Genomic DNA, 15,430 nt, shown 5'->3' on the forward strand with positions numbered 1-15,430 from the left:
ACACCGTTGTAGTGTTGTGCTAGTGTTGTGCTAGTTACTGAAAACCAGTGACCAGTTACCAATGCCATTACTAGTTACTTCATTTAAAAGTAACTCAGTTACTTTACTAGTTACTTACACCAAAAAGTAATGCGTTACTGTGAAAAGTAACTTTGAAGTTACTTTAAAAAAAAAGGGCTCCCATTATTGCCCTTATAGCCTTCATTTCAGTACTGTTATTGCATTGGGGAATAATACAATCTGTTGATCAACTTGACATGCATTTGCATCACTGAACTCTGCTAAGCAATGTGGTATACCAGGGGTTGCGATATAGGATTGTAACCTGCTGGTCCCAATGTCCGGAATGAATCAAATTTATCAGACATCTGATAAAAAATACCGGTCATAATTATGTTGAAGCATTAATTACAATTAAGCAGGTGCGTAAATACAGCCTTAAGGTCCTTACACACCGGCGAAAATAGCGAATATACGCAAAATTCGGACTCGTTCCGAATAATTAAAAGACGCTTTTTTCGCTTCGCTTTTTCGCTTTTTCGCTCCATGTACGGAGCCATTGACTTTATAAGGTTTTTAAAAAAAAACGCATTATTCGCACGAAAAAATCGCCCCGGTGTGTAACAACCTTAACACTTAGGCCTACAGCATTATATTTTGGATTGAGCTATTTGAACATGAACCATGATGAACGAGTAATATACACATTTTATATACAGTAGCAGGGTCATCTTGCACAAATACATTAATTACCTACACTACCATTTGTGCCTGGCAATCTCCTTCTCACCCATTGACTTGCATGTTAAATGATGGCGTTTCCCCTTAAAAATAATCGATCATTTCAGGAGCAAGAGCTTAAAAATCTCTCCTAAATCTAGTCAACAAGGCCTGCAGTAGGCTATGCACTGGACAAATATGCATGACATTATTTCAATACACTAAAAAACAGTGGTGGAAAGTAACTAAGTACATTTACTCAAGTACTGTACTTAAGTACAATTTTGAGGTATCTGTACTTTACTTGAGTATTTCCAATTTCCAATACTTTTACTACTACTCCACTACATCTCAGAGGCAACTATTGTACTTTTACTCCACTACATTTATTTGAAAACTTTAGTTACTAGTTACTTTTCAGATATAAATTATGATATAATGAAACATACATTAACCACTTTAACCCTATTTTATACCTAGCCGATCTACAAGCTCGATCTGCTATTTTCAAATATTTAGTACTTTTACTTTTGGTACTTTAAGTACATTTTGATGCCAATACTTTTGTACTTTTACTCAAGTAAATTTTGAATTCTGGACTTTTACTTGTAACAAGAGTATTTATTGCAGTTGGTACTTTTACTTAAGTAAAGAATTTGAGTACTTTTTCCACCACTGCTAAAAACATGGGAAATGTTAGAGGGAGTAATAGCCATGGATACACGACGGTCGACTGTCACGATGTCCTGTTCAACAAGATTTCAAATGTATAAAAATCTTTGGAAAATAGCAGATCTACAAGCTTGTAAATCTGTTATTTTCAAATGGCAGATATGTGTAGGGCTGAAGTGGTTAATGTGTGTTTTGTTTATAATATTCTAGAGCTTAATCTACAAAGTAACTAGTAACTAAAGTTTTCAAATAATTGTAGTGGAGTAAAAGTATAATATTTGCCTCTGAGATGGAGTAGAAGTAAAAGTGTTGAAAATTGGAAATACTTTCCAATACTTTACTACTACTACTACTACTACTACTACTACTACTACTACTACTACTACTACTACTACTACTACTACTACTACTACTACTACTACTACTAATAATAATAGTAAAAAAAATACCTCAAAATTTTACTTAAAATTTTCCTAAGTACAGTACTTGAGTAAATGTAAAAAAAAAAAATCAGAAAAGGCCTATTTTCATTCCAGCTAATAAAATTCACAATATCGGTTGCATATCGGTTATCGGTGACCGATATAATCCAAACCTCTCTAAAATCGGTTATCGGTATCGGTCACAAAAATCCCTATCGGTCGGACTCTAATTACCAGTGATGTTACATGAAGGCCACTGTAAGACCTTATGTCGAAGGCCATATCCTGCCATGGCTATGTACATTCAGAGGAGAAAAACAATGCATGAGGTGGCATGAAAAGGTATTAAGCATTAACATGTACATCATTGAAGCTACTTTGTGTAGACGTGAATTGAAGTAATGCTGTTGTGTGGGTGGGTCTTTAAAAGTGAAGATGGGATGTGCTATTGAGATTTTTTAAAAAAAATGCATGTGTGTATCTATCTATCGATCGATCTATCTATCTATCTATCTATCTATCTATCTATCTATCTAACCCACCACGACAACAGATAAGTCATCTAGGCTTTTTTCATTTTTGTTATTTCATGTCATATGAAAGCAGGGAATCACAGCTACAAATACTTTTGTAAATACAGTATTCAATCAAAATACAAAATAGCAGATCTACAAGCTCACAAGGCGGCGACGCGTTGTGAGCTTGTAGATCTGCTATTTCATGACACATGTTTTGTTTGTAACTAGTGTTGCCATGTATAGTAATTATAAGCGACCTCGTTCTCTGTGAAGTTGCTTGCAAATATTACTAGTTGCTTTTTATTTGTTTTTATTATTTTGTTGTGAGCTTGTAGATCGGCTATTTCCAAATCGTCTATTTTCAAAAAGCCGATGCATATAGGTTTATAGTGCTCATATAGCCTAATAGTCACTTACATCTTTGGGCTTGTTTTCATTGACCTGGTTGCTTATTACTCTCTCGAAAATCTGGCAACCGTGTCATAGTTTATACCACCGAAGAAGAAAATGCGGAAGTGGTCGTCTTTACAAGGCCATGAAAAAGCATAATAACGTGGACTTGCGTCGATCAGTAAGTAATTAATAGCGGACAGTACTGTGTTTGGCTAAAAACAGTGTGTTTGGTAACCTCATACAAGCGCACTGTTATTTTCGATTCCACTTTTACCACACATTTAACCGTATTTACTCCAATTTGCAAATGTTCTTTGTGGTTTTGATTCCTGTGGAAATGTGTAGATTCAGGGTTAAGATGTCATGGGAAGAATGACTTAATTTTGTGATGCGACAAACATCCGTGTTTATGTGAAACTTGTGTGTTATTGCAAAGGAATTCCACGAGTGGTCTTGCACATGCGCAGTAAAGTTGTTTACATCTGAAAGAGCATTTCATCCCAGCATATGAGAACGACTGCACGTTGAATGCGAGCTGGTAAACAATTGTGCATGGAAAATGGTCATTTTGTGTGTTATTTTATTATACATGTTGTTTGCGTAGTTTTAATAGTATTTTCCATTTGTGTGTTTTCTGTTTACAGTTAAATAACCTACTGCAACAGCGACTTACAATGCTTATCTTTAGCACCCACTTTAAGGAGAGCTAATGTGTGTAGTTTCTCTTGGGCTGGCTGAGGCTATCAGATACTGTACCAAGTATTAGTAGTTTAGTAACCGTGTGTGTGTGTGTGTGTGTGTGTGTGTGTGTGTGTTAATAAATTACCAAAAGTCAGTATCGGTTTTGCGTGTTTTTATGTGTAGTTGTTGTGTTGTAGTTTGAGTGTTTTACGCCAAATCTACTACGTGTATTCGTCCCTGGACCGAAGGGAATAGCTTGAGTTAGGTTGAGCTCAGATATCGGTACAGTTATTTAACAGCCAGCCCGTGCGACGAGGAAAGTACGGAGATTGGTGTTGTTCACGTGAGGAGTGCTAGGCTAGCTCGACGTCGTGGGTCTCTTGTCGACGAGCGTCGTGGGAGAGGCGAAACGTAATCATCTCTGCCAAACCAACCCCCACGAGACGAGAGGGACTTCGGTTCCGAGTCGGACAAGCAACGTGGAGGACGTGCGGGAGAGCCAGCTGTTCATCAAAGAGCGGAGCAGAGCGGAGCGACCCATTCCGAGAGGAGGACGCGCTCGGTTGGCCGACAACAATTACCAAAGCAACATCATCATCAAAGAAATGTGTGCTTTTTGCAATGTGTGATTTTTGCATTTGACTGTGCTGTTGTCGGACGATGAGACGAATTAGTTTAGAACTGTGCATGATAGCACTGAAGGCTAACAATATTAAAATATTCTGTTACAAATGGTCCGGAATTCCACATGTAGCCTACTAGAGTTTCACAAGTACAAAAGTATTGGCTTCATAATGTACGTAAAGTATCAACTGTAAAAGTAGTCATTATGCACAATGTCCCATTTTCAAGTGGTAACATGTAGCCTAGCCTATAAAAAATATGTTTTAAACTGCCCATGTACAAGCTGACCTCATGGCACCAAAGCTAATTGTGTGTACTGGTATTTCAAGGGCTGGCAGAGAATAACGCTTAGTTTATCGTAGTTTAAGTTGCGTTGTCAGCTCCACATCTGCTATTTGCAAACATTTTTGTACTTTGGGTACTGTAAGCCCATTTAAATACTAATAGTTTTACTGAAGCACATTATTATCTCCGAATCCTTTCTCATCATGCAGTACTTGTACATTGCAGTATTGATACTTTTACTTAAGTAAAACATTCGATGACTTCTTTCCACCATGCCATTTCATTTATATTTGAATCACGTCAGTTTGCAATGCAATTCATAACTAAAGGTCTATAAACCTGTGTGATATAGTGACGTTATGAAGTACTGCTAACTGGGAAAGCAGCCCGTCCAGCAGGGGCCATTCACACACTCTATGTTGTCTTGACAATGACGTTGGCTGTAGTACCCCGGATGCGATGTTACAAACAGATGACCTGAATGTTGTGGTTGTCCTATGCTAAACAACACATACAGTAACGTAAAAAGGAATACATAGGTTTGATGACAGGAAATTCATTTATATACTATTGCTATAAAACAACAAAGCTAGCCTACATGTTTAAGGTGACATTACACTTATGCTATTGTGCTCCACTATGTTTTCACATTTCAATGTGTAAACATACAGATGCATTTACTATGTCCATGTGTATGATGCGACAGATTGAATAGCATGTTATTGACTTCATTGATGCAAAACATTTTGTATAAGTGATTAATGTCCCTGAATGGGTTTGAGCCTTATTGTTGTTGTAATGTGTGAACATGATGGCGCTCACAAATTGTGCATTTTGAGACTCGGGCGGAATGCAGTGATTCCGTGCCGCCACGTTAATATTGGAGCGTCGGGTTTATATCCTTAACCCAGCCAGGTTGTGTAGCCTACATAACTCTCTATGACATAACTCCATAACATAGGACAAGCTACTGTAAGTTTGTAGACCTCAGTGTCCATGAAAAGAATGTCGGGGCTCCCGAAAATTATCTCGCAGAATCGCTGCTGCGCTGAAAATAGCAGATCCACAAGCTCACAACGCGTCGCAATGGGACCTGTTGTGAGCTTGTAGATCTGCTATTTTCAAATAGCCAACGCAGCCATGCAGATCTGCAAGCTTAACCGAGTGACTGTTAAAGCAGTTTGTTTAAATTACTTTATAAAATGTTATATTTTCACAGGGATTATTTATTAGTGTAGATATACATTTTGGAGTGGATATATGTGTCCAGATGCCTGTCAGACCGTCTGCGCCGCAGGTCTAAAATGGAATAAACGGGCGCAGGCAACGTCAACGACTGGTCTCGACCAGACGTGAGATCTCAGCGTAAAGTAGGATGAAGGCCACGTCAGGATATATTGATAAATGCCGAAAGGTGCGGTAATATCGCCGTACGTTCATTATTCGGGCTGCACCGCGTTGATAAATGAGGGCCACTGTGCCTTCCTTCCGCCAGACAGCTTTTTGTGTATTTACTATGAATATCGCCCCTATACTTAAGGCTGACAAATAACGTAATACACATCCATTCTCTCTACGTCCTGCGTGTCTGGAGGATGTTGGGTCTTTTGAGCAATTGAGCCAATGTGTATTCTCAGAATCCCATTTCACACTCGAGTGTGAAATGTGTCTGTCTGTGTCCCTCATTCACAGAACCGGTTTTCTACGTCATGACATAAGCGCACAATATAAACAGCACACACATGTCCTGGCCTCGTTCTCTTCATTTTTGATTGTTGAGACAGCAGAGAGGCAGCAATGGCACCAGCGTAAAAAAAAAAGTTTGTCCAGAGCAAACTCATCGACGCGAGGACGCCTAAACGAACGGTAGCCACCGCGATCGACCGCCTAAACCACTTTCAGGACAAGCTGCTTCAGGCTGCAGCATCAGTCCTGCTTGGTAAAATAAAGGCTGAACTCAGTGGACATTGGACAATATTTTGCAATAGGCCTACTCGCGTATAAAGATTTCCCGCTTTCCAAACGGGAACTAGTTGCAGTTTGTATTCGATTCATGGAGGATGGAGGACTCATCAAAGAGCGGGCAGTGGAATTTATTGACACCGCGGATTTAACTGCACGGTGCATCACAAAGCGCTCCTAAAAGAAACCAATCATCTACCAACTATTGTAGTGTGGCAGCGGTGGCCTAGTGGTTAGAGGGGCGGCCTTGATACCGGAAGGTCCCTAGTTCGATTCCCCAATTCATCACATCAATCATGAATCACCGCTGAATAGCCCTTGAGCAAGGCTTCCATGCAGGGTCCGGCTGGAAACAAGCTTCGTGCTTAGTCCGACACCCTGGGTAAACAACAAACTTTGCTTTGCTTTGTAGGCTACCCGTGTCTAAGCTAAAACATAAACATGTAGGTCGCCTACATAGGCTACTTTGGTAAATAAATCTGGTTATTTGAAGAGGAGGTTATTCAACTCTCCAGCTGTCTATCTGCGACTCTCTCCCCCCCTTGCGCTTCAACTACATGCAAAAAGGCCGTTCGCAGCTCGCGATGCTTAAATGAAGAAATGTGCACGGAAAATCATCTAAAACTATGCGAAATAAACCCCAAAAAATATCAAAAATAAAAGCGGGGCTTTATTGTGGCTTAAATAGATTCAAGTCGACACTTATTAATGTTTTGGTGCATTCTATAATTTAATACAAAATTCTGATGCCTCTCTGCAGAGTGATACGGCATGAAGTGTGTAGAGGGGAGGGCGGGGCTTTAGGCTGCGTGGACACTGGTGTTGGAACAATGGCGGCGGTGCAAACATGTTCAGATGTGAGAGGGGGCATGTTCAGACCTGAGAGGGGGCGTGAGAGGGGGCGTCTCCCTGCATGAAGCCAGCAACCAATCGGTGTTTGGAGCAAAGAGGGGGCGTCGCCCTGCATGAAGCCAAGTTGCAGCAACCAATCGGTGGCAACGAAGCAATGACGACGCGTTCCAGACCCTTTTTTAGCAAGACCGCCCCCTTTTTCCCACAAACAGAGAGTCCCTGACCAAATCACGCCCCGTTACGCCCCTTTTTCGCCTAAGCCACCTCCTCTCTTTATATAGCTCGAGAGGTTAACTCCTACATACCTCAGACGTCTTTCATCTCTGTCTATAGAGGACGGCTCGCTTCGCTTGAGCCGTCCTAAAAAGGGCAGCATGTTGAACTAGACCGTTTTGGTAACAAGCACTAATATGACACAAATATGAAAAGAACACAAACTATACCTTGACGTTTGCGCTCTCAGATTTGTGTAGATGTGAAAAATAGAGATAGCATGTCTATAGGGCAGGTATTTCATGAAGGCCATAGCCACTGTGAACCCTCAGTGTGGCCTATTTTGTGAAATAAACTGCTATTTCTATGTATTTATTTATTTCATACTATGTATAAAACATTTTATCATCGTTAACCCTCAAGTTCAGTTCATAATTAATGTGGACTTAAAATCATTATTTTATTTGATGGCCTTGCTGCTCAGGCATTTGACGTTTGTGCCCTCAAACGCCAAAGGCCAAGTGGCCTTGCCCCTAAAATTATGAAATTGCTTGGCTGAAGTAGCTTGGCTACTAAATACTGCAGCTACTAGCCTACAAATGTCATCTGCATGCAGTATTTAATGACACATTTATATCTTTGAACACATACCCATGTTCCATCTAACAACACATTAGCTGTCTGACAGCAATAAATGTGTCCTGGTGAGAGACTGCAGGCTGATTCATTGGTTGACATTTCTAGTGTCAGCCGTGACAGATCTGCTGTGTGACTCATCAAACATTTCTCTATTCATCACTTTCCACAAAGCAGGCTAAATATCACTGTGACATCCCCACAAGGCTAGTGTCTAATGGCGCGGTATAAATGAGCTAATGTCCCATGGCTATTGAACTCTATTGTTATGTGGAAATCTTGTTGTTTTTTCATGTTTGATGCAGACAGAGTAGGCCTATGTTAGGGTTCAACAGGTGAATGTCTTGTAGAGTGAAGAAGCGACAAAAGGAATACAGTTTTGGAAGGAAAATTATTTATTTTGTAGGCTTGAGAATGAAGAGGGCGGTCAAGTCAAATCACAGCCATTTACAGTAAATGTCCTCACTTATCATAACTCAGAACAGGATGAAATGAATAATTATTTATTTAAAGGCGATGTAAGTGATTTGTATGATGTACTCTGTGGCCCTTTTATGCCCATACATGGATATCTCTGTATCTGTCTGTCTGAGTAAAAGCACAACTCTGTACTCTGACAGCAATGAATTCTAGTTAAGTCTTCTCTAGACAGGGAATCTTGAGTCAAGAAAATAGAACACACCACAGAGCATCTCAAGAGACAAGTCTAGGTGTCCGCAAGTAAGTTTAGCCGCTATAAGCCATTAGATGGTGGGCCAAACATTTTAAGAACATTAATTTAAGAACATGCGCGACAGACAGATCGCCTTATATACAATAATAACTTAATTTCTATAAAAGTTCATACGGTAAATATATGTGTGTGGTATAATTGCATACTGATATATCTGATTACAGCAAATACCGTGGAAAATAATAATTATTTGAGTTGTTTTAAAAAAAAAAAAATCTTACAGTTTATGTAGATTAAATGTTGTTATTGTGCTCTTTTGTGTTTTTTAACAAAACGTATGCGCCTGAATGAGCTATGAGATACCTGAATATTCCTCTGGGATTTATAAAGTAATAAAAGTATCGGTAGCACTTTACAATAATGACCCGTTATAAAGCATTTATAAACGTTTATAAGTAGTTTGTAGACTATTAACAAATCATTAACAACCTGTTTGTTGACATTCGTAAATGATTACTAAAACCTTTATAACTACAGTTACAAATCATTTGTAAAGTATTAGTAAGTAGTGAACTATTCATGAATAAGCCATTTATATACATCTGTAAAATATTATTAAATCATTTGTAACGACCCATTCTAAAGCATTTATAAACGTTTATAAGCAGTTTGTAGACTATTAACAAATCATTAACAACCTGTTTATTGACATTCGTAAATGATTACTAAAACCTTTATAACTACGGTTACAAATCATCTATAAAGGTATTAGTAACTATTCATGAATAAGCCATGTATAATACATCTGTAAATGACGATTTAATCATTTGTAACTGATGTTACATAATATATACAAGCTATTGGTAGCTTGTTCATGTTTAACATATGCTTTGTTAAACATTCCTAAAGTATCTATAAATCCTTAGTACATGTTATTATGTGCCCTATAGTAAAGTGAAGACAGTTCATCATTTACAACTGTCTGTTAATGTGTTTGTTCATGTTTAACATGCTTTGTAAAACATTCCTAAAATATCTATAAATCCTTTGTACATGTTATTATGTGCCCTACAGTAAAGTGAAGACAGTTCATCATTTATGACTGTCTGTTAATGTGGACTTTCTCCGTACCTGTTGCAAACTACCTGGCTTTCATGAATGCAGACACCAAACAATTACTAGAATTATCATTCATGTTAAGCAAATGATGCGTAAGACATTCGTAAAGAGTATGTAAACCATTTGTGGTGTTAGGGACCAAAAAAGTCACTACAAAGTACTACCAATCAACTCTAAATTGCCTGAAACGTACTCCTAACAGGTTTTTGGGGGAACGATTTTGGCCTCCACACTTAGTGATTATTTCGGATTTAACTTTCGTTTCGGTGGTGACCAACTTTCGTTTCGGTAGTTTGATTACAAAATGTAAGTTGTGTAAAAAATAATCTGACTATACTAAGTTGTTATTTGTTATTATTATTATAGTTATTTGTTTAAGTCAGGCTATACTCTACTCAGAGTCATAAGTTTACAAAATGTACTAAAGCACAGTGAACGTCTGTGCGGTTTGTCTTCATCACTGAAAATAACGTACATGTAAACTGATGTCATGTGCAGTTGGGGTGAAGAAACACAACCATTTCACTCCTAATAATACCTATTTGATTTGACATCCTGACTTGCTGCTGTAGCTGAGGCTTGAACCTGTTACCTGCGGCTCACTAGTCAGTGACTCCATCCATTCACCTACAGCTGTTTCCTTGGAATCTGTGGTTCTGAAACGTTTTGTTGTCAACCCCCCAAATTGACATGTATTTGGGCAGTGGACCCCAATGTGAAAAGATGTAGTGTCAGGGCCCCCCATGAAAAAGATTTATATTTATGCTGTAACACATTTTTTTAAAGTTATTTGTCTTGTTTGTTGTTCAAGTCAAAGCACCAGGAAGGCTGTACTTGTCAGCCATCTGTTAGCTCAATGGGTTGAGACGCAGTATTCATGATCCAGAGGCCATGAGTTCAAATCCCATTGATGTCTTTCCTATGATTCTTTCCTTTGCAGACTGGCTTCCAGAAGATCAACTGAAAACTACCAGGAAGGCTATATTTGTCATCCAACTGTTAGCTCAATGGGTTGAGACGCAGTATACATGATCCAGAGGCCATGAGTTCAAATCCCATTGATGTCTTTCCTATGATTCTTTCCTTTGCAGACTGGCTTCCAGAAGATCAACTGAAAACTACCAGGAAGGCTGTACTTGTCAGCCATCTGTTAGCTCAATGGGTTGAGACGCAGTATTCATGATCCAGAGGCCATGAGTTCAAATCCCATTGATGTCTTTCCTATGATTCTTTCCTTTGCAGACTGGCTTCCAGAAGATCAACTGAAAACTACCAGGAAGGCTGTACTTGTCAGCCATCTGTTAGCTCAATGGGTTGAGACGCAGTATTCATGATCCAGAGGCCATGAGTTCAAATCCCATTGATGTCTTTCCTATGATTCTTTCCTTTGCAGACTGGCTTCCAGAAGATCAACTGAAAACTACCAGGAAGGCTTTACTTGTCAGCCATCTGTTAGCTCAATGGGTTGAGACGCAGTATACATGATCCAGAGGCCATGAGTTCAAATCCCACTGGTGTCTTTACTGTGATGCTTTCCTTTGCAGACTAACTTCTAGAAAAACAAGTTAAAACCACCAGGAAACCTGTAACTCTCAGCCAACAGCTTAGCTCAACTGGTAGAACGTCTGTCCAATAACATGACTTGACTTGAGTGGGTTCGATTCCCACTCGAGTCAAGTGTCCCCGGTAACTTGAGGCAACGGATAAATTGACTGATATCCTTAGTGATACTTCCCTTTGCAGACTAACTTCTAGAAAAACAAGTTAAAACCACCAGGAAACCTGTAACTCTCAGCCAACAGCATAGCTCAACTGGTAGAGCGTCTGTCCAATAACATGACTTTATAGATGATTTGTAACCGTAGTTATAAAGGTTTTAGTAATCATTTACGAATGTCAATAAACAGGTTGTTAATGATTTGTTAATAGTCTACAAACTGCTTATAAACGTTTATAAATGCTTTAGAATGGGTCGTTACAAATGATTTAATAATATTTTACAGATGTATATAAATGGCTTATTCATGAATAGTTCACTACTTACTAATACTTTACAAATTATTTGTAACTGTAGTTATAAAGGTTTTAGTAATCATTTACAAATGTCAACAAACAGGTTGTTAATGATTTGTTAATAGTCTACAAACTACTTATAAACGTTTATAAATGCTTTATAACGGGTCATTATTGTAAAGTGCTACCAAAGTATCTATCTACAGATCCTATAAAAATGCTAAAAACAGCTTAAATGTTTAAAAAGTGAGAAATCGTCTTTGTCACTCCTTGCATATGCCAATGGCCAACCCATGAGAATGGATAGAGTTCACAATTTTAAAGCAAAAATCATCGGTCTATGCCTTGCTAAATCGGCTTTGTCACTCATGCCAATGACTGGTGCCCATGTGCAATTTCAAACTTGTCAACTCCTCAGTGAGAAGAACAAATACGTGAATGGATGAGGACAGTCTTAACTGAGTGACAGGGTTTACAAAAATGCCAATAAACAGCTTGGGGAAAGTGAAAAATCAGCTTTGTCAGTCCCTGCATGGGCGATGGCAATGCTCAATGCCTATGTGCAATGTCAGATCTATTGGCCAACCCCCTGAGGAGGGAAATGCATGAGAACAGACTAGGAGTTTTCTTTATTGTATATTACGATTGTAGTATCAACCTGTTTGTCCCTATTATAGGAATATAATTATAGACTATCGTGTAAAAAAGAAAATATTTGAAAACAGCAAAAATAGCTGATCTACAAGCTTGATGCGTTGTGAGTTTGTAGGTCTGCTATTTTCAAAAAATGCTATCACACAATAATGCCATGCTCAAAAGCACTGCCCAGCAACACATACAGTATTAGCTGCCGTAGGACAAGGTATGGTTAACAGGATTTTATTACTATGTGCTCATGCTTTCATTCCCAACTGCCAAACCTCCAGTCCTTTCTTCTCTACCACCTACAAATGCTTTCCCCTCAGGGAGTTTTTGCTGACACCAGAAACAGTTTGTTTTGCAAAAGCCCTATCCTTGACCTGTAAGACAAGGCAAGTTTAGTTGTACTGTATTGCACACAATAGAAAATAAGAACAAGAAAAGTTTGAAATAAACTCTTTACAACTACTTGGCAATGTGTTTTGAGTCACAACAATTCTCTTCCTCTGGCAACCTGAGCTTCACTCATAAAACAGATTTTGGGGAAGGGCGGGGGGGGGACCAAATATTAATTCATGGATTCATCCATCATTTGGATTCCATAGAAGCCAGCATGAACCTGGCCCCCAGATGGACAGGGTCGGCAATGACGTGGCCAAACAAAATTTTCCTATCGTGAGTTTTTATTTTGCTTTAATCCATGTGAATTGCAATGCATGTTGAGGTGCCTAGAGCACACCTCCAAAACCGCTTTCACTTCTGGCCATTAGAACGGTGAACAGTGGTGGTCAGTCGGACAAACTCTATGTGGTTCTGACGGCTGTACCCTACGACACAGCCATGGGTAGGCAACCCGCATCCTGGCAGAAGTCTGTGCTCAGAGGACTTTTTTTGTTAAAGCTAGATTTAGTGTTAAAAGTATTATCTGCCTCATCGGCAGTTGCTGATGAGGAATGGATGCTAAATTTGCAGAATCGGTTGGGTGCTTTATAATGTAAAACGTTTACAGTTTTAAACCGCTATCTAGACTGTACAATATTCTTCCAGCTAGAACTTACAGTATGTATATATTATTATGTTGAACGTGTTTTCTGATCACTGTCCATTTCATCTGCAGTCTGTGGAGATAAGTCTGTCGCTTGGTGTTTTCACTAAACTGTAGGCTATATAATTTTTTAATGAAAGACCGTTTTGCAGGGTGTTCAACTTTATGTTAATTCCAGACAGTTACCTATCAAGACAGGAATTGAGGAAACTACCAGCGCACAGGGCCCTGGCTTGTCCTGGGAAGAGTCACGAGTGCCATTAGCCTTGCAGCCTGGATGCAGCAGGTTTTACTGCAGGTGGTATCTCAGAAAGCCTCTTGGGGCTGGAACAGCAACAAAATAAGAGAGAGCCATCTAGCATGACGACTGCACAATTTATCTTTTTTCTTCACTTGATTTCAGCGCTGAGGTAATGTAGAATTTACACTGTAGAATCTTCGTTCTAGATTTATCAAAGCAAGTGTCAGACTGCAGTGAATAGAAGCCTTATGTGTGACAATGGCCAGTTCCAATAGTACGATTACACAACATGAGCCACTGTGGCAGTTTTAGGTTGATGAGCCAGAAGGTCATGAGAGCATGAGAGAAGGGATTCTTCCAGTCTTCCAGGGATTGCAGCCCTGCTTTGGGCAGGAGGGTGGAACACTTGGGCCAGGCCTCCAGAGTAGGGCAGGGCAGCTGGTGTCAATACAGCATACTAAACTCGGCTGAGCCCTCCCCGAACATCACTGGCACGTCCTCTCTGGCTGTGCCGTTCAGCTGGATTACTCTGTGTGGCTCCACTCAAAAGGCATGTTCCCACTGACCTTATTAACCGAACAATTAGTCAGATTTTTGTTCAAGCTTACATTATGGCCCATGACCTGTAAAAGTCAGCAAGTGAATGACAGTTTATGAACCTTGTGAATGTTATCCTGACAGTTATTCTGTTCACCCTGCCCTGGACTCGAATAAAGCCTGATTTATGCTTTAGGCCAAAGTGTTGTGCGGCATGTCACTTGACAAAAATAACGTATTTTAAAAGAAGTGTCAAAACAAATTGTTTTTGTTGAGCGACACGTTGCACGACTCTTTGTCGCTGATGCATAAATCAGGCTTTATAGTCCAAAAACATATGAAACTATATGACAATGGCTGGAATTCTGCAATGCTTTAGTTTTATTTCCACATAGTCTGGTCTGGCCTAGTCTTTAGCCATACATTTGAATGTAGTAACCTTCTTATGTTTTTGGACGTTTCCTGAGATTTTGTGTTAAACAGGCAAAATGATTTGTGTGGCTTACAAATGAGATATTTAATAGATGAGAAATGAAGACGAGTTGAAAAACGAAAAAGTTAAAAGCACACTTAAAATGTTCTCCCACTGAGCGGAGAGTATACATACTGCATTTATGCGTTTAGTTTAGTCTCCCCAGAACTTTGTTTGGAGCTTGTGTCTCTAGCCTACCTGTGAACTACGTTTGAATAAAACAGAGGCAAAAATACGTTTCTGGTCAAATATATTCTACCAGTGTAGAGTGTAAGAAGTTTATGATTCCTGGCAGCCTTGAAATTCTTTAACAACAAGTGATTCAATGTTGTCTGCGGCTAGCTTTAGAAAAACTCTGGAACACTAGTGAGGGTTTGTCGTCCACAAACAGACCGTGCCATGTCCTTCACAGTCTGCACTCTATCATTACCCACATGAACCCTAGTGTACCTATCTTGGCATGCTATTATACTTTCTGCGAAAATAGACAATCTACAAGCTCACGTGTCGCAACAAGCGCCGTGAGACTGTAGATCTGCTTGTTTCGCTACTCAGTTGACTAACAGGAAGTATATTGGGTTTAAGTGGTTAACCTGTGCCTCAGCCAGAGCCCCCAGTCCCTTGGCTTGGACCCCTGCCTGTTGAACATCAGCTCTAATCCCCTGACCCACAGCTGCAGTTTAACCCATTCAATACAGGAACGCATCTGTGTC

Source organism: Gymnoscopelus microlampas (genome assembly GCF_963454915.1).
Source record: "Gymnoscopelus microlampas genome assembly, chromosome: 16".
Taxonomy (NCBI): Eukaryota; Metazoa; Chordata; class Actinopteri; order Myctophiformes; family Myctophidae; genus Gymnoscopelus; species Gymnoscopelus microlampas.